Here is a 20,301-nt window from a genome sequence, read left to right as displayed (position 1 = left end):
GGGACACGCCCCTTAGAGACGCTCCCTAGATACGCCTGTTACTTGTATGGGTTGACGTGCGCCTGCGAGCTGTCACTGTGAATCAATCGGCAGCAGTCACGCAGGTATGTTCGCTCCGCGCTGTTTTGCGAAATCACTAGGTCAGATTAACCAGATACCGAGGAGAAGCGCTTACGGTCCTGGCTAACTCAGGCAGCGCGACTTTTCTAGTTTTGTAAGAAATGTTGCGATAACCTCCTATATCGTCGTTTCTCTCAATAAGCATGGGACAGCACGCTTTTTAGAGATTGGGCTCCCCGTTTGTCCTCCAGAGTCGGATTTCGACCAGTATTGTTGCTGGCCCACCCACTGTTTTAATTATGGATGATTGTTTGCCATAAGCTCCGTTTTTGTTATAAATCACATGGGATAGCGGTCCTCCATAGTCTGATGTGGTCATGAGAGCGACCGGTAGGGTCTCTGGTCCCCCCATATTATGGACGGACTGAGAACCTCCATCATACCCCTATTGAATTTTGTCTACAACGTAGAGTTGTTATGCGAAGGAATACAGTATCTCTGTGTTCTTCCAGATGGTGTAACTTATCTACACGTTGAACTCTACCGCCCGTTGGATGTAGGACGCTTGCCTCACCCACGGATAGACCGGTCCCAGTATCGTCATCCACGACGTTTGTAAGAGACCAATTGCTCTTCAAAGAACGGGCGAACTCAGTAAGTCATGTTTTTCTTGCTTGGTCTAACTTACCATGACCTGCCCACATTATCCTTCCTAACCGTAATCTATTTCCTCCAGAGAACAACTCCACAGGCGCGAGTCCCAACTCAGAAGGGATACCACTCGAACGCCTGCGCATGTAGGTACACCTTGAATTTTGCCCTGTTTTTTAGATTCTAATTGATTCCATCTAGTGATACACATTTCTGTTTTCCTAGGTGCTCAATGTCACTGTTTTTAATTGTCCTGAGGAAGACCCCAAACTGAGGACTCACCCGCCCTTAACTTGGGGGTCGAAACGTCGACAACATCATCAACACATACACGCCCTACCGAAAACTTGCTAAACTCAGCTCCTGTGTATAGTGTATCTCTTGGGAACAACTGTGATCTGTAATATGACTGGAAATGTTCTGTGAATAAGACAGAATTGTTTATAGGACACAATTCCTTTTCTTTGTCCCTCATTCTTTTCCAAACACACCCTACCCTCCTTTAAAATCCCTTTCTTATCTGACAATCACCGAGCACTAATTGAAGAATTATACTCAATTTACCATGTATTGTATGAATATGAAATATAGTATATGTGTAACTGCAGCAAATCATTGCGAATACTTGGATTAAATGCAATTTAAATGACACTTACTTGGTGGATGTACCTTTATGTTTAAGTAATGATTTGTTTAACTGTTTTGTAATCGACCACCCCCTTTTTTTATAACATTGTACTGACCCAGGTCGATGAGGTAAGGGTTTACCCCATTATTACCTACCAAAGAAAAGTTTGACAACAGCTCCTTTCACTTTCCAGTAATAAAATAGCAGACATCGGTTTTAAAACACCATGAAAAGAGATCTTAATTAGACTTTTGGTATAGTATTGGATGTTATGAGGAGGAGTTTGGTAGGGATGGGGGACTTGAATTTCTATACGCCTAAATTGAAGCGTATCTGGTTCCATACAGAATATGATGAGGGTCCCCCAAGTCTCCCGTATGTTAGAGATATCCATTGGGCCTGAACAGGTTGGGGTGGGTAACCTTGCAGGGTTAAAGGCCTCCCTGCGCTCCAGGGTCTGCTTGGACCTGTGTTTGCCCTGTGTTTTATATGGATGGATGTCTTTACATCGCATAACAATACCACGAGTGCCATTACAACGCGGGTATTACTACGCGATGTAATGACAACGAAATGCCATTACATCGCATACTTGCCATTACATCGCATACTTTTACCACGACTATGCTTTTACCACGCATGCCATTACAACGCAAAGGCATCCGTGGTAAAGCTATAGTGGTGGTAAAAGTTTGCAAGGTAAGTGACTCTACTCTACCCTACCACACTAATATAGTACCCCTACACAACCCTCCACCGCCCCCCAGTCCTCTCACTACAATAACACTACACTACCCTACATGATCCCCCGACATTACCCTAAAACACTACACTACACACATACACTACAACACTACCCTAAACCCTAATGCACTACACTACTCAAACTGTACAACATTACCCTAAAACACTACAACACTACCCTAAACACTAAAACACAACACTACATAAACACTACTATACTACACTAAAATGGGGGAGTGCACAAGAGATAAGAGGCAGCTACCCCAGACAACCACTAATTTACACTTTTTCTGTGTTCAGACACTCTTGCATTTCTCTTCTACAGAAGTCTATCAACCCAGCGCCTTCACCTCATGATGTATCTTAATAGAATGTTTGTAGCCCTTTCTGTCACTTTACAAGCTACTGCTTAAATCGAAATTAGAAATTAACAAGCGCATGAGAACCTGCAGGCGGTTCTTTGTGCAAGAATGAGCAAGCAAGCTACATCAAGCATAAACATGTCCTTAAAAATATCACCAGCTTGTGTCTGCAGAGTCACCAGGGGTGTTATTTACTAACCTATGTCGTTTGCAGGTTAGTAAAGAATGCTCCTATGCACAGGCATATGCATACCTTTTGCCATACAACCCTTACTGCACAGCATGCTCAAAATGTTCATTTAAACAACAAATGCCCCTTTCAGTCGGAATGAATGGCTGGGGCTTGAGTAACATTGTCTAGGTTTGGTAGAACAGGCACTTGCAGCCTGTGCCAGATTACTGCGCTCAAACTTATCTGCGGCTGCCCGTGGCCACCGCAGGAGGCCACTCAAGAGGGTGGCCTTCTAGTGGCATCGGGCACCCCACACCCCTCCTCCTCCTCCAGAGGTGGCAGGGACTCTGGGGAGTCCCCTTCCTGGGCGCGGGCCGTGGTGCGTCATGTCCGGTGCGCGAGGCGGGGTGAGGGGTATACAGGTCCCCCTCACCACGCTGTCGACCTCTTTGTCTGTCGCACCGGACACGCCGTGGTAACTGCCGCACTGGACACGCCATCTAGTGATTGATCCTGTGCTCGGCCGTGACGGTGTCGGTCTTGTTGTGCTGATCCCAAGGGAGGTGGGGGTCTGCTGCCTTACGAGGACGACGTGCCCCTGGCATCTGCCAGCTCTGGAGCATTTGTGGCACGGTGAGTGCCTTTGTGCCGGATCAGCATCACCCCCTTGCCCGGGCTCCCCGGCGGGGTTGCACCTAGGGCAGGGTGGCCTGGCCATTCCGGCGAGCCGCCTGAATGGGGGTCGAGTCTGGTCAGTCCTTGATATCTTGCCGTGGCCCGGGAGTGAGAAAGAATTCTACACCTAATCCAAAGCATTAGAGCACCTCCCCTACATCAGGCTTAGGTGCTCAGCCGGGGGTGCCTTTCCTTTAGTGGTGGGATGGTCGGTGTAAACCTTGGTGCCCTGCTTAGCGCCTGGGTGGCGTGCGCCGTGAGAAGTCTGTTTCGTATTATTGCATTGGGCAAAGATTTCGCTGCTTGGCCAACAAGGTCCTTGGCCACCAGGAGTTATGCATGTGGCCCTTCTCAATGTCCTGTTGATGAATGTGCTAATGAGGCAAAGGGTAAAATGGTCGTCGGTTCTGGCCGGGGCTCGGCAAGTATGGCATCCTCCTGACCCATTACTTTGGCAGCATCGGCCATGCAGCCAATTATACTTCACGGGGCTCTGCCCACTCCAATGTTGGCCTAAGATCACACAAGGTACGGATGAGGGTGCTTTGTCAGTCATATTGGGCGAATTATGAGAAATATGCCAGCGGTTGCGATTATGACATCACAGACTTAATCAGTGATAATATCATGGTTCACCTTTTGTCCTAATATAGACAATAGTTAGGGACAGGCTATGTTTTGCAAAGAAAGTATTTTGTCTCCGCAGGTGCCTCTTTCGCAGTACGAGGTCAATTTTGTCTCCAACGCGGGGATTGTGCGCCGCTATACCGTTTCCAAAGGGCTCCCGCTTTCTGCTTTCGGCACCTGGCTTTGTGCAGGTGTCCTGTCTGGCTGTTGCGGATGTTGTACAGTGTAATGGTCCCAATTGCGGCTGAGCTGGCTACTCATTGAAGGGAGACACTTAATGCAATGTTCAACACGTAGGTGACAGTCACACCAGGGCAGAATGGATGCATTTTCAACATGCTACGCAGCGAAGGCAGAATCGTGGCTTTAGTTATCTTATGCAACTTACAAGCATTGTTAAAGCTAATGGTACAGACGTGTGGTACGTGCACAGTGTTTTGGTAGTATATATACAGAGGTAATGCCGGAAGCCACAAATTAACAGTCTGCCTTTGACACCAGTTACTATCCCAAGAGTGGGAAAGTATAACCTTACACTCACTCAGGAAATTTCTACACAAAAAAGGCACAGCGAAATACTGAGACGGCATTGGGCAATTGGCTACGAGGGCCTTCGTGGGGAACACCGGCGGGCACCATATAGAATCAGGTTCCATGTCCACTGGGTGGGTGTTCGTCTGCAGCCAAGTGTGTAAATAAACAGTATCCCAACAGGTATCATTCATTTAGACAATTACAAAGATATGTACAAACATTATCATTGACAGACAAAATAGACTCAATATATCCGTTTTTATGTGCCGATGGCATCAAAATAACACAAACAAATTAGAAAGGACAGTACTATCAGCACTGAAAGTTAAAATTACACAACCCAAGTTGTACTTGGTGCAAACACCGTGCAAGTGATGTGCACAACAGCGACGCAAATGACGAACGTGCTCACCGTGAACGGCGCAAGAAATACAAGTGTACAATATTTACAGTGATACAGTGTGACTCAATCCTAAATAGGAGAATATTATTTAAGATGTTCAAGGGTGGTCACAATGTAGGTAGCGCCTTTTGAATGGGCTGGGGAGTCGACGACGTTTTGATCCAGTTAAGTATGGATCATCCTCAGGACAGGGTTGTAGGATGGAGCAGTGCTGTCTGCTGTAACGGAATGTTCCGAGATGTCAACTCGTTGAGAACCAGGACTGAAGCTGTAACCTGTAGAGCGTCTGTAGTCCCGCAATTAGATTAGACGGCAAGGACCAGGAATCGGCGGTCAAGGACAATGTCGAAGATCGCGGTGGCTGAGGATTAAATCTCTGGCTGCAAGAATGGGCAACTTCCGGGTTAATCAGGAAGGCTGGGGACGTAGCCAAGGGCAGGTATCAGGTCACTTCAGCTAAGACCCATTCACCCGCGCTTTCACCTGGGAAGCACGTGGGCTGTGGTAGTTGTCATCTTACAAGTGTGCTGTGGTGCAGAAAGTTTGGTAAACACTGCGTTAGAGCCAAACGGCGACAGGGTATTATGGACCTTTTGGCGTCCCGATATTCATGATGAGGGCATGTTGCACGTAACATTCCCGCTGATTCCCACAGACCTGTATGCTCCCTGGTTATCCTTCTAGGGGCTAGAACCTGAGACGGGAAGGGGCAACTCCTGCCACTGGTGTCCCAATTTCATGATAGTCAATGCAGGGGTAGAGGTACCTTAAAGGGCATGATTACTCCTTGGCCTGTCCCAAACTTTGGGGTTTAAAGGGGTTGGAGTATTAAGTCCACAGTCCTTAGGAATCACCCAGCATTCCTTCAATCCAAATAAGGGCAGTTAGTGATACATCAGTGAGTGGGTAACCTAGACCAGTTATCAGCGTCAGCATGCCCCAGGGACCCGCGCGCTCCACAAAAATACAAAGCTGCAACCAGTAGGGTACTAAGTGGCATAAACCAGTAGATAGGTTGAATACATTTCTTTCTGGCCTTACAGCTGTGTGGAGCCGATCTCATTGAAGGTACACCCAGGTGACAATTGTGTGCGTTTTAGTTTCTCATAACCGATACGGTTTGTGATAGCACACCAAGCTGATTGTTTAAGGTCATACTGTGCTGCCGTCCCAGGAAATGGGGTAACAAGGTGCCATGCACAAATGACTAAGTAATAGAGCCCTTGGCACGTCCAGTGTTCAACAATTTAAATTCAGCGGGCAGGTTATTTACCACCCCAGGGACTGCCCAGTGTGGGCAGTGTTATGCCCCCGCCCCCCTATTCGTGAACATGCTAGGGTGGGGGTAAGTAGGACTTAGTCAATCCTTAATAGTAGGTTCCATAGGACCGGCAGTGGGCACTGTATACATCACACATCCTCTAAGCAGGTATGCCTTTGGGAGTTTCTCCACAGAGGGAGGTGAGCTGGCGTTCCCCATAAGGACCAAGGGATGCCGGGCAAGGACATGAGGGCCTCCCTTGCTCATTGTTACATACTACATCTTATCACACTCGGGTGCGTCCGTATTCAGAGAGCAAAAGGACTGTGCAAAGGCTAAAGTATAATCCTCCCCGCCCTTTAGCCCAAAGTAGGCAGGCGGGTGTGGGAGCGGTCAGCTAACAAGGGGGCTGCTGTACCTTAGATGTGAGGCACAGGTGTGCAGGACACATGGTGCTAGTTGGACGGAAGTTAGGTGAGTTCAGCAAATTCATGGGGCTTTGTGAGCCATAGTGTCTGAATCCGCCCCGCCCAGAGCTGGCACGGGGCTGAGTCATGTGGGGCAGTGGAACTTTCTCATATGAGGATCCGTTCTTGGCACAAGTTCACAGGCCAGAAGGGCTTTTGGTTTCATTAGACACTAGTGGGCTAACGTCAAGGGCCATTGGGATATAGATGGGTTCATCTATCCCCAGTAGGGAGGGATCCCTTCCCTTGGATTAGCAGGGGGCGTGTAAATGGGAAGTTGCAGGTGAGAAAGGAGCTGTTTTGGTGGGGGGCTCTGTCGGCGACGGTGGCCGCCGCCAGAGCTGTGGCGGAGTTACAGGGCGATCTGGAAGCAAATGGGTACAGAAGAGTACCTCTGCATGGCACATAGGGGTGCCAGAGCCCAGGAGCCTCATGGGAGGCTCCTGGAAACAGTGTTGGTGCCCTGTTAGTCCTTTGGCGGTTGTGGGCCTGAACAACCGGGGGCTTGCCTTGCCACGCTCCGCCCTGAAAGGGGCATGAGTAATAGGGACCAGGAGTCACGTGATCCGGGAGGAGGATCACCAGAAGGGGCAGCACAGATGGGGTTCACCCCAGTGCTGCTCGGCTCATCAGGCGGGCAGGTTGCGAGAATGCTCCCTGCCCTGGGATCGCCTGTAAGATAACCCACCGTATTTCATAACGTTGTATGTAATAAACCTGCAGCATTTTTCCCAATACAAAATATGTGTAGTGTGTACTTATTTGCATGCATGCTATGTGTTTGGGGGTGGGGAGTGTTGCCATGATGGTACTATTCGGCTGCCCGCGGCCATTGCAGGAGGCCACTCAAGAGGGCGGCCCTCTAGTGGCATTGGGCACCCCACACCCCCCTCCACCTCCAGAGGTGGCAGGGACTCTGGAGGAGTCCCCTTCCTGGGCGCGGGCAGTGGTGCGTCATGTCCAGTGCGCGAGGCGGGGTGAGGGGTATGCAGGTCCCCCTCACCACGCTGACGACCTCTTTGTCTGTCGCACCGGACACGCCGCGGTCACTGCCGCACTGGACACGCCGTCTCCCACCCTACTGCTTACCCGGCATGGCTGGAGGTAGGAAGTATGGCGAGAACGTTGTAATCTTCTACTTTTTTCGTTGCAGGCGGAGTTACAGGGCGATCTGGAAGCAAATGGGTACAGAAGAGTACCTCTGCATGGCACATACGGTTGCCAGAGCCCAGGAGCCTCATGGGAGGTTCCTGGAAACAGTGTCGGGGCCCCATTAGTCCTTCGGGCGGTTGTGGCCTGAACAACCGGGGGCTTGCCTTGCTCAGTCCGCCCTGAAAGGGGCGTGAGTAATAGGGACCAGGTATCACATGATCCGGGAGGAGGATCACCAGAAGGGGCAGCACAGATGGGGTTCGCCCCAGTGCTGCTCTGCTCATCAGGCGGGCAGGTGGCGAGAATGCTGCCTGCCCTTGGATCGCCCGTAAGATAACCCACCGTATTACATAACGTTGTATGTCATAAACCTGCAGCATTTTGCCCAATACAAAATCTGTGTGGTGTGTACTTATTTGTATGCATGCTATGTGTTTGGGAGTGGGGAGTGTTGCAATGATGGTACTATTCCCGCGACACGCCTGCTCTGTCGCTAGGCGATATTCGCACCTCGTTATAGAAAACCATGCTGTGCTTTGTTATTCTCACCTCGAGTATTCTTATTTAAAACATTTCACTGAAGCATAGCGCAGCCTGTAGATGTGATCCTTCGAAATTAAAAGGCTTAAATGTTGGTATGGCCAGGTTTGTAAGAGTGTATGTGCTCTGCCACAAGGCACACTGATCAGCTCAGCATCCTACAGCATCCTTCCCTGCCAGCCCATCCCCTTCTTTCACTTCTTTCACTTCTTTCCAGGTGCCCATGCTCACAAAGGTGCAAAGGAAACATAACAAGAGGCTCCAATTGACTTTCAAAACACGTAAATTATAACCTTGTGCATCCTTAAGATTGTAAACTGCTTGTCCTTAAAGCACAGGGTTTCATCAATCATGCAGCGAATCTATTTTATCCAATCGACTTATTAGGCAGTCTGCACGTTAGTGGGGGGGCAGCTTCAAACATGACACTCAGCCCCGATTAACTTCACTCAGCCCGAGCCAAACATGCTGGGACGAAACACGAGATCAGCACTTTAAAAACACCTTGAGGACTTTTTGCACTAAGAGCACTTTGTAACCGCCCTGGCATCAGGCCATATGTAAAGAGTCGGGTTTTAACTGACAACGTTGCGCCCTTTAACCACACTGAAGCAAAAACAGAACGTTTTATGATGAGTCACTTGCTTTTAGTTACCTTAAGACTGCAAAGGACTTATTACCAGATATGCATGTGCAGCATTTTATTATTATGTGTATAAATGGTTTTATTGGTTGTCTTATTGTATTGCAACGGTTTTTGGTAACTATGCAAATAAATAAAGTTACTAACTATCTAATCTTCTTTACAAGTATGTAAACCACTAAGGGCAAGATGTATGACCCACCAATTTGCGAGTCACAAATTGGGATGCACAACAGTATCTGAGACACTTTGCGATTTCCAATGGGGTCGCAAATTGCATGCCTCATGCATTTTAATGAGGCTGTCACAATTTGAGACCCCATTTGGAATGGCTAGCACTCCCAGGGATGGTGGCCTGATAGGGTCAGCAGACCACCATGTCTAGGACTGATTTTAAATAAAGCAGTTCTTTTTTAAATGCAGTCCATTTTCCTTAAAGGAAAAACTTTTCAGTTTCCTTTTTCAAGGGCAGGCACTGGTCCCTGGAATCACTGCCTGCCTTTAAAAATATTTTGAGAGACACTCACATAGGGGAAGGGGTCCCGTGGGGACCCCTTCCCGTTAGCGAGAGGTTTACCACCCTTCTATGAAGGGTGGTAAACTGCGACTGTTTTGCGACCACAATTGCAGTTGCAAAACAGTCATACATAGCTGCAGGTGTCGCTATTAGGAAGGGATGCCCTTGAAACGCCCCTTCCTAATAGTGAGTCGCTAATCTTATTTGGCGAGTTGCAAATTGACTTGCGACTCGCAAAATAGGATTAGTACATGGTCCACAATTTTTTTGCGTTTGCAAACAGGTCTAAAACCCATTGCGTCTGCAAAAAACGTTGGTACATCTGGCCCTAAGTAACAGAGTGGGTGGGGGGCGTGGCCACGGAGCCGCCGAGCATGGACGCCTGAGCCCTGAGCTCCGGGTCGGTCTCGGGGATTATCCTGAATCAAGACCCCCCCCGGCGGCGCCGACACCCGGGCTCGACAGCTGAGAGCCGCGGGTTGCCCTAGCGCCGAACGGGACTGCGCTGGGTCCCACGGTGGTGGAGGATCGCGCCTTTTGGTGGGACCTGCGGAGGCGCCAGCCGGCCATCTTGCCTGGGCCTGTGCATTGCGGCCGATCCCCGGCCTGGATTTCTGGAGGCCGCCGGAATTTGCTCTGTCGTGGGAGGCTGGCGGACAGCGCTGGCGGGCGCCCGGATCCTGGGGGCGGGCGGCGGCGCCCTGGGGACCTGCCGACCAGGACCTGAAGTGCCGGGCACCGGCGGTGCGGATGCCTAGATACCGGTGCGGTAGGAGGTTTGGAGCGACCGCTGAGGGCGGGGGTGCCCGGCGACGGAGTGCGGCGACGCAGCCGACTGGCGCCTTGATCCTGTGGCGGCGTTGGCGGGGCGCCGCCGGCCTGGTGCCTGGGGACACCGATTTGGAGGCGGAACTGTTGGGCACTGGCGGTGTTCTGCCAGGACTGGTAGCCGCAAATGTTGGGGGTTCCTAGGATTGCCTGGAGGAGCCCCTGGTGGCCTGCAGCGGCCATCGGCGGCAGCTACCCTGTCACTGCGGATTTCCTGGGACGGACCATCTGGTGCCGAGGGGGGCCTGAGTCCGTTCTGCCACCTTCACGGACCTTTGCGCAGAACACTGCCAAGCGTGACGACCTGGGCGCTGTGAGGGATCCCTGGTGGCCTTTGTTGTTGGCTGCAGGGGCCCGGGGCAAAGGGCGCCGCATTGGAGGTAGTGAAGCCGGGATCTGGCTGTGCTGGCTGGTTGCCCTCCCTTCTTTCATTTCTCGTCATTGTGCTGGACCCTGTTACCCTGACAGGCTTATTGGCGGGCTAACGCATTTGGCCTTTGCTGAGGATCAAGTTGAGGTGGCCTTGCGGGGTTGGTGTTGACGTGGTCACCGGCTGGACACTATGGGGAAGCCACGGAAGGGAGCGGGCGCCACGCAACCGGACCAGGTGGAGGATTCGTTGGACTCCCTGGATCAGCAGCAAACAGCGGGCGATCGGACGGCGGGGTTGCAGCAGCAACAGCTGGACCAGATTCTTAAGGCTATTGGGGACACGAGGGAGGCGCTGCGCCAGGACATCGCCCAGGTATCTATGAGCCTTGGCCTTCTGAGGGCGGACCATGGAAAGCTCGCGGACCGGGTCAAAGCCACAGAACTGGCGATAGAGACACTGGAACCAGCCCAGAAGGCGTCGGACGTCGTCCTGGAGGACCTAACCCGTAGGGTGCAGCAGTTGGAACGGAGGGCGGCCGACGCAGAAGGGCGCAACAGACGCAACAATATCCGCATGGTGGGCTTACCCGAAAATGTCGATGGGGACGACATGGTTGCGTACCTGGAGAACTGGCTGCGGGATGTGGTGGTCTCTGAGGGCCTGACGCCCTTCTACACTTTGGAGAGGGCTCACAGGGTCCCGGCTCGTCCCCTTGCCCCGGGTCGTCCCCCGCGGCCGGTGATAGCTCCGCTGCTCCACTTCAGGGACCGGGACCTTATATTGCGGCAGGCCAGATTGGCTGGCCCCTACAAGGTGGACAACGCCTCTGTGTCGATCTTCCCGGACTACTCCCAGGAGGTCCAACGCAGCCGCTTTTCCTTTGTCGCTGTCAAGAGAGCTCTCCGCGATGAAGGGGTTCAATATTCTCTGTTGTTTCCCGCCCGCCTGAAGGTGCTGGTGGACGGAGTGGCGACATTCTGTGATTCCCCGGACGACGCCTGGCAGTGGTTGGAGCGATACAGAGCGGGCAAAGATGGCTCGGGTACCTGGACGGAGAGCGCTGAGGCCCGGCCGAGACCGCGCAGGAGCAGGCGCAATCGGAGGAGAGTGCAGGGCAGGAGGTCTCCTTCGGCTTCTCAGACTGCGCAGGAACGGAGAGATGCACTTCGAGCGGTCTCGGACATATTTAGAGTGGTGCCTGAGACTCAGGTGGCAGACTCGGGCTCGAGACAGGGCTCGGATGAGGCGGAACCAGGAGGATCTGATGAGGCTTCGGACAAGGAAATAGGGGAGCGGCTTCAGATCACGCCACAGACGGCGGATGGCCTACTGGATGAGTGACTACGAGCCGCTGAGTAACTGACAGTAAGGGGATCTGCGGGCCCGGTGGGGTGAACGCATTAAGGGCTGCTGGGGCCCTGTACTTTGGGCGATCAGAAGGGCAGCTGTGCTCTGCGCCCTATGGAGGGTGCTGGGCCCCGGGCCTGGTTGCTGTGGGGTGGTGCTGCCGGGGGAGGGGTGGGGGAGGATTGCTCATAGCCGGGATCGACACCTCTGGTGGGACGGGTTTTGGCTGTCCGGCGGGCTGGTGAGTGGACACCTCCTCGACCTCACGTATTTCGTGAGTCTCTGGTATTTACCAGAGTTTCCCTTGTATTCGGGGGTAGGGTTTGGATGGGTGACAACTGTTTGATGCCTGTTCTGGGGGTGGGTGGGAGGGGCGTTGGTTGGGGATGTTATGGGGCTGTTGAGTTTCTGGGTATTGTCAGTGTGCCGGTGAGACTGTGGGGGCTGGGACTATGCTATGTGCCCATTGATGGCGGCTAGATTGGAACTGAAGTGCATTACCTGGAATGTGCGGGGGCTTAACTCCATGAGATAGAGGTATAAAGTACACGCATATTTAGTCCGGAGGGGGGTCCAGGTGGCTTTCTTACAGGAGACGCATTTAACTTTGGCAGAAGGTCAGGCGCTGCAGCGGCGTTGGAGAGGGCAACTCTTCTACACTACTTACTCTGCGCATGCTAGGGGGGTACTTATTTGGGTGAGGGCGGGTGTCCCCTTTCAACCGTTAATCACCAGAGCGGATCAGGACGGGAGGTTCGTGGCAGTGTTGGGGAGGCTGGATGGCCGGGATGTGGCGTTTTGTAGAGTGTATGCCCCCAACTTTGATCAGGCAGCGTTTTTCTCCGTCTTGTCGCGCCGACTATCGGATGTGCTCGTGAATACGGTGTACATGGGAGGAGATTTTAACTCGGTGGCAGATGTTGAGTTGGACCGTTCCCATCCACCGCTGGCTAGGTCGGTGGTGCGTAGAGTGGCTGCGGTCCGGAGGGACTGGCAGGACCGCTGGGGACTACAGGACGCGTGGCGGACGTGCCACCCCACGGATAGGGATTATTCGTTCTACTCGGTACCGCATGATTTACATGTGCGTCTCAACACTTTCCTCTGCTCAAGTGGGGCCCAGGAGCTTACGCATGATTGCGAGTACCTAGCACGGACCATATCAGACCATAACCCTTGCCTGCTTACGGTCATCTGGACCAGGCAGCGGCAGCCGGTTCCTTCATGGCGGCTGAATCCGTTGACGCTGGAGGACCCAGTTTTTCACGCTGACTTGCAGAACTGCATTGAGCGTTACTTCCTTGAGAACTCGGGGACTGCGTCCACTCGAGCAATTGAGTGGGACGCCTTCAAGGTGGTGGTGCGAGGCGCGTGCCTCTCGTCCACGTCGGGGGTTCGCCGGTCGTTGTTAGCCGATGTCACGCGGGAGGAGAATGCATTGCGTCTGGCGGAGAGGAACAGTCACGAAGCGGGCAGCACTAAAGACGATGTGCTGGAGGCTCGGGAACGGGTGGCTGCCCAGGTGGAGAGGCTCCGCTGTCATGAGTACTGGGAATACATGGTCCGGGCGCACGCGGAGCGGGATCGGGTCGGCAAGTTGCTGCTGGCATGGCTGGCCGCCCTTGCTGCCAGGGGCACGCCGATTCTGTCGTTAGCTACATCGACTGGGGGAGTGGTCCACTCGCAGCTGGAGATTAACACTCAGTTCCGGGAGTATTATGCGGAACTCTATCGGAGTCGGATGGCGGCTTGCCCTGCGGAACTGGGTGCCTTCCTTGAGGAGGCCCAGTTGCCACGGCTAGAACCAGAGCAGGGAGCCTCGCTCGGGGCGGCTATTACACAGGGGGAGATTAGGGCGGCGATTAAGCATATGGCCAGGAAGAAGACGCCGGGGGGGGATGGCCTCCCCGTAGAGTTTTACGCGGCGTATGTGGATTTGCTGGCACCTCGCCTCCACCAGGTATATGGGGAGGCCTGGGAGCAGGGTAGACTACCGACGTCGGCACGTGAGGCGATTGTCATTCCGCTGTTGAAAAAGGGCGGCGTCCCCACGGCTAGAACGGCGTACCGGCCGTTGTCGATGCTCACAGTGGACTACAAGGTGTTGAGCAGGATATTAGCGACGAGGCTTTCTGCCCATATGTGCTCGTTGGTTCACCCGGACCAGTCGGGCTTTATCCCCACTAGGAACACCTCGACGTGCATACGACGTCTGCTAAGAATCATGGATGTAGAAGGGGAGGGCCCCCCGGGGGCGGCCGCGCTGTCGGTGGACATTGAAAAGGCCTTCGACAGCGTGGAATGGCCTTATTTGTACTGCGTACTCCTCCGGTTCGGGTTGGGAGAGGGTTTTGTCCGCTGGACGAGGCTACTCTATGAGTCGGCAACTGCTAGGGTCCTAACGGGCCGCTCTATATCAGCGGCATGCGTGGTCAGTCGGGGCACCAGACAGGGTTGCTCCTTGTCCCCGCTCCTTTTCGCTTTGGCAATTGAGCCGCTGGCGGCTCGGGCCCGACAGGGTCGGTCCTTTGCCGGAGTGCTATCCCGAGGCGACATGCATTATATCTCCCTGTATGCCGACGACCTCTTGTTGTTCCTGGCGGATGTAGATGCGTCCGTGACGGGAGCACGTGCCTTGCTTCGGGAATTCGGAGACCTTTCGGGCCTTCGGGTTAATTGGTCTAAGACCTGCCTCTTCCCCTTAACTGCCCGCTGCGCTCAACCAGCGGTGCTGGACGGTCTGCGCTGGGAACCGGATTTCCTGCAGTATCTTGGAGTTCATATATATCACACCCATTCGCTACTGTACGAGGGGAATGTGGGAAGGGCCATGAGGGGCATTAGAGGTAGCATGAGGTTTTGGCATGTCCTCCCGTTATCTGTAGCGGGGCGGATAGCTTTGTTAAAAATGGTGGTCCTACCGCGATTACTTTATTTTTTCCGCACGTTACCGGTGTGGATCCCATCCTCTTTCTTTCGCACTCTGCGGTCCGTGGTGATCGGCTTCATCTGGGGTACTGGCAGGCGCCGCGTAGCCCTGAATACTTTGCTTAGGTCCCGGGAGGAGGGCGGTCTGGCCGTGCCAGACTTTGAATGGTATTACTTGGCCGCTCAACTTCAGTGGCTCACGCAAGCGGTGGCGCGAGAATTCAGAGGACCGGACGGCCCGCAGGGTCGGCTTGTACAGCGCCATGTTCTGTCCTTTATTGTGCTCCAACAGGAGCTTCGGCTGGAGCAGCTGACTCTTGAAGAGCGTACCCTTCGCAAGTGCTGGTTGCGCAGCCACAGACGGGGGGTGCCGAACACCGTACGCGCCGGAGATACCCCTGGGTATGTGTACTGCCATCCCGCACGGCGGGGATTGGTCGGCGCTTGCAGGCTGGGAGGAACTCGGGGTCCACATGCTAGGTGACTTATATCGGGACGGTGCTTTGATGCCGTTCGGTGTTTTACGGGAGGCCTTCGGGCTCCCGAAAGGTGACTTCCTGTTACATGCGGCCTTGGTTACCGGGATTCAGAGGCGTTGGAGGATGGGGCTGTTGGAACCGCCCACGTCACTGGGCTGCCAGTACGTAGTGATGGCGGCTGGCACCTATAAGGCCATCACATGCCTGTGCAGGAGGTTGGCGCTGGCTGAAACCCCTCCCCTTGATGGGCTGCGGGAGCGCTGGGAGGCTGACCTTGGTCGGCAGATACCGGAGACGACCTGGCCCCAGCTTGTACGCAGGGCCTGGAAGGGCACCCGTAATGTCCGGTTCCAACTGGTTCAATATTATACACTCCATAGGGCGTACTGGACACCAGCCAGGATCCACCGAATCTTTGGAGGTGCGCAGTCGCTCTGCCCGCGCTGCGCTGCGGGGGACGCTGACTTTGAACATATGTTCTGGTCATGTACAGGGCTTGGCACGTACTGGATGGAGGTATTCACTTGCCTGAACGCGGTCACGGGTCGGCAGATTGATGCAGACGCGGGTGCATGCCTGCTACTCTGGTTTCCCCATACTCCTGCCACTAAGATCACTAGTAAATTTTATGATTTGGGGTTCATAATGGCCAAAAGGGAAATTACACTACACTGGAAATCTAGAGGGGGACCTAACTTCCTGAGGTGGCAGAGGTGTTTCCTGCAATGGGCCTCTTCTGAAAGCACTCTTCGATTGCAATTAGCTAGGCGCGCAGCAAATGATAAAGTGCTGGAGACTGCTAGGGCATGGAGCGCACTAGTGATAGATTTGCAGTCGCTTATGGAGGCTGAGGATGACGGGGAGACTGGCGAGCCGGCGAATAGAGAAGGGGATACGGGAAGGGGAGAGGTGGAAGCCGCAGGGGGGGAGGAAAGGAGTTAAACTAAGAGCCCGGAAGCGGGGAGAGGGTGGATTGGGGGGACACTGGGCCCTGGGGTTGGAATGATGGACTTGGGCAATGCTGGACTATACCTGGATTTTTATGTGGGCGGTGAATGAAGGGGAGTGATACCTGCTGCTGAAATGTTGGACCAGACACACTGTAACAATGGTTATGAGGCACACTGACAAGGGGGGGTGGGGGTAGAGAGGGAGGTGGGATGTCATGCTTAGGATTTGTTGATAGGGTATGTGCGAACGAGACGGGGGGAAACGGAATATGAGTGAGTTGATATGAGAAATGAAACTGTCTGTTTTGTGCACAAAAATAAATAAAAATAGTTTAAAAAAATAAAAAAAAAGTAACAGAGTGGGTGGAATGAGATTCTGAAGCAACCAAGGGATGTGCATGCCCCCGATCACCCGAGCTGCTCAGTAGAATTGCATGCATCTGTGTACCGCCATTTTGATTTACTTAAAGACCTTTTCAAGATGGCCACTGCTGCCTGCGGACCCGCAGCTTCTGACTACCCTACATGTTACCATAGGCCAGTAAACCTCTTAGGGGCAGACTCAGGCAGTTGGATTACGAGAACCACTGAAAATAGAGCTCCGATGCTAGCAAATTAGTGGCACAGAGGAGCACTGGCTCTGGTGTTGTAGAACAGGCCAATGGGTAGTGACACGGTAATAGGTCAGTTTCTGCCTAACACGGAGTATGGGCGTGATGCCAGCTGGAACTTCCTGAAAGCGTCGCTCCTTCGCAAGAAGAGTGTGGAGACCTCCTGCATATTGAAATGTTGATCCTCAGACCCATCAAGTGATCTGTGGAGCAGCAGCCGGAAAGACATTGCCCTGGGGAGTTTTACATTGAGGGTGAAGAGGCTTTGGTGCCATCCTGTACGGGACTGGAGCACTGGGGTGTTCCTCTTTGAGGATCTCTCTAAGTTGACCCCTCTGCTCGTCCCCTATACATTCCCCCTTTTAATTCCCATTAATATCAGCCACCTTAGGAGAAGCTGAACTAGAATCAAAGTGACCCCTATGCAGTTTAGCACTTTGCTGTAGTACACCATTCTCTGATCTTTGTTTTGTGCCTGCTCTGTATTTTTTGGGGTTTGTCTAAATATTACAAACCTTCTTAAAAAGGAATGGAATGAGGCATCTGCAGGATTGAAGGGCCTGGGGTCGAATCATGGTACGCCATACTGGGAGCTAACTTAATGGGGCATATTATCAAGAACGGGCGTTACATTATCGCCGCGTTTATCGGCAGGAAAAAAGCGGCGATAACGTAACGCCCGTTCTTGATAATATGCCCCAATGTTCTTTGTTCCCCTGGACACTGGCCTTCTTTTTATATACATTTGTATATACATGTGTATTTCTAGATGTAGGTAGAAGTGGGTACAACATTCATGAGAATCTCTAGAGAGAGGTTAAAGTCATTCAACAATCTATAACTTGTGCGAATTAACACACAACAGCTAGTAAGGTGCTCCGTCTGATAAAGACTTTCCTTTCAGGAAGGAATATATACATTTTAATGTGTGCTTAGCATGTGCTTGTGTTATATAAAGTGCTTAATTTGAGCCTGTGATTTCCGGTGCTCATCACCAGCACTTAATTGTCGCCACCGGCTCTAGTGACAGTCCACCACATGGTGAAGTTGTCTTTCAAATTGAAAAGTCACTATACATTAAAAATGAATACCACCTGTCGCTCACACCTTTACTGTAGCTTTTGGGTGGCTTGGAATAGATTGCATTGTCACACTTGTAGGAGTGTGACGGGTTAGTACTTGTGTTGGTCCTGTCATTGGCAATGGGTGGTGCAGGCTGCAGGGGCCTCCAGAGAAGGCCCCTGGCTCTTGCTTTTTCTTTTTTTTAACAAATGAAGTACTGGCTATATATGAACAGGAGAATGTACCGATTCTTAAATCAACTGAGCCCTAAAACCTCAACAACAAAAATGGTCCATCTCCCTGGCTGAGCCCAGTTGTATATAGTGTCAGTCAACATCAACATCATAGTAAGCTTTATTCGAAAACACATTGTGTATCATAAAAGCTGTATAAAACAACATCTCTGATTAAAAACTATTACATTAAAATAGAAAGACGGGTCGCTAAAATGAGAAAGTAAAAAACAATTAATAAAAAAACAGGCATAGACCTCTCCAGCAGGCAGTAGAATTCCTACAGCTGCTGCCTACGTAGTAACACAGCCGATAGATAGATATTGTGACAACACAACGCATATGTAGAAAATCTCTAGCATTTGCAGATAGGAAAAAGCTGGGCGACTTTGGACAAATCCAAGTTGTTTTAACATAGGTTTGATAAAACATTTTCGGAGCTCTGAATAAAACACAGAAAATCAGAATATGCATCGTACTTTGCTTAGAGACATTGTCACATGGGCATAACGGGAGATCAGAGGCCCAATTGTTAGTGCAAGGAAAAGTCGTTAAGTGATGAAAGATATCCAGCCTAAACCTAGTCAGGACAAATCTGTCCCGATGATTAATTACAGTGTCAGTCACATACTGTCCAAACTCAGACTCTGTGCTTCAGTTGATGAATACCTACCCCTGCCACCATGCCACCCTGCCACCGCTCCATCCTGCCAACACGCCACCCTGCCACCACCCCATCCTGCCACCACACCACCCTGCCACCATGCCACCCTACCACCATGCCAAAACACCACCCTACTACCATGCCACCTTGCCACCCTGCCACTACTCCACCCTGCCACCACCCCATCCTGCCACCACACCATCTTTCCACCCTGCCACCACCTCACCCTGTCACCACACCACCCTACCAGCTTTCCACCACACCACCCTGCCACTATGCCACCCGGCCAACACCCCATTATGCCACCACACCACCCTGCCACCAAGCCATCCAGCCACCACACCATCCTGCCACCCTGCAACCACGTCACCCTGCCACCACGCCACCCTACCAGCACGCCACCCTGCCACTAGGCCACCCGGCCAACACCCCATCCTGCCACCACAACACCCTGCCACCACGCCACCCTGCCAACATGCCACTTGGAAATGAAAGAGTGGATGCAGTAAGATTAGCTACAGCTCAAAGAAGTCAAAATAAGGGAAATTAAAAACATATTGCTTAACACCCATTATTTGTCAAGTGAATCATATTATCTGCACAACATGCTTTTCAGGCAGTAACTCATGAAACAGTAACCGTATAAAGACAGCCAATTTCCAGTCAGTACTTTCTTACAAAAGTTTAGCCACATTTATCAGTCGTGTTTCTCCTGATTATTGACACACAGAGGGTTAATAATATCTCTGATCCAAAAATGGATCTGCCTTGAGAGAGATTTAACTGCCTTCCCTGATGGAACTGGGCATACTATTTTAAATATATGGCATGTAACTAGAACGATATTTGGGTCCGCCCCTTGCTCATGACTGGATGCTTTTGTTGCCTATCTCAGTTGTCTGTTCTTTATAGGATGGATGTCCTCCCTATTGTTGAGTTTGGTACGTCAGAGAGCATTTTGGTCTCAGTGGTTCGGGTTAGATGAGTTGTATCCTTCCACTGCATAATAAATGGGATTTTTTTATTAATAAGTTTAAAAATAACTCTAACTTTCCTGCTCACTGGTGCTCCCTGTGATTTATTTATTCATTTATTTACTTAATTATTTCTTAGTTGAGGGCCCATCAACTGCAATATCTTGCTGGCCCACTTGCTTCCTTTTTTGCAACGGTGCAAACTTACTTTTCCTTTCCTTTAACATATTTACCAATCAAATAGATGTCCACCACAGTAAATCAAAAAAGTAAACCAAAAAAGGGCCGCGATTCATTATGTTCTACGTGCGCCCATGTATCACAATCAGAAGCTATCTTGGAACGAGTTTTCATTAAGGCAAACCCATTACAATATTGGCAGCCATGTTTAGACCTGCGTCTTGATGCATGAATTC

This window comes from Lissotriton helveticus, chromosome 4_2, assembly GCF_964261635.1.
Source record: "Lissotriton helveticus chromosome 4_2, aLisHel1.1, whole genome shotgun sequence".
In the NCBI taxonomy this organism is placed as follows: domain Eukaryota; kingdom Metazoa; phylum Chordata; class Amphibia; order Caudata; family Salamandridae; genus Lissotriton; species Lissotriton helveticus.
The sequence above is the reverse complement of the archived record's forward strand: the minus strand, read 5'-3'. Positions refer to the sequence as shown.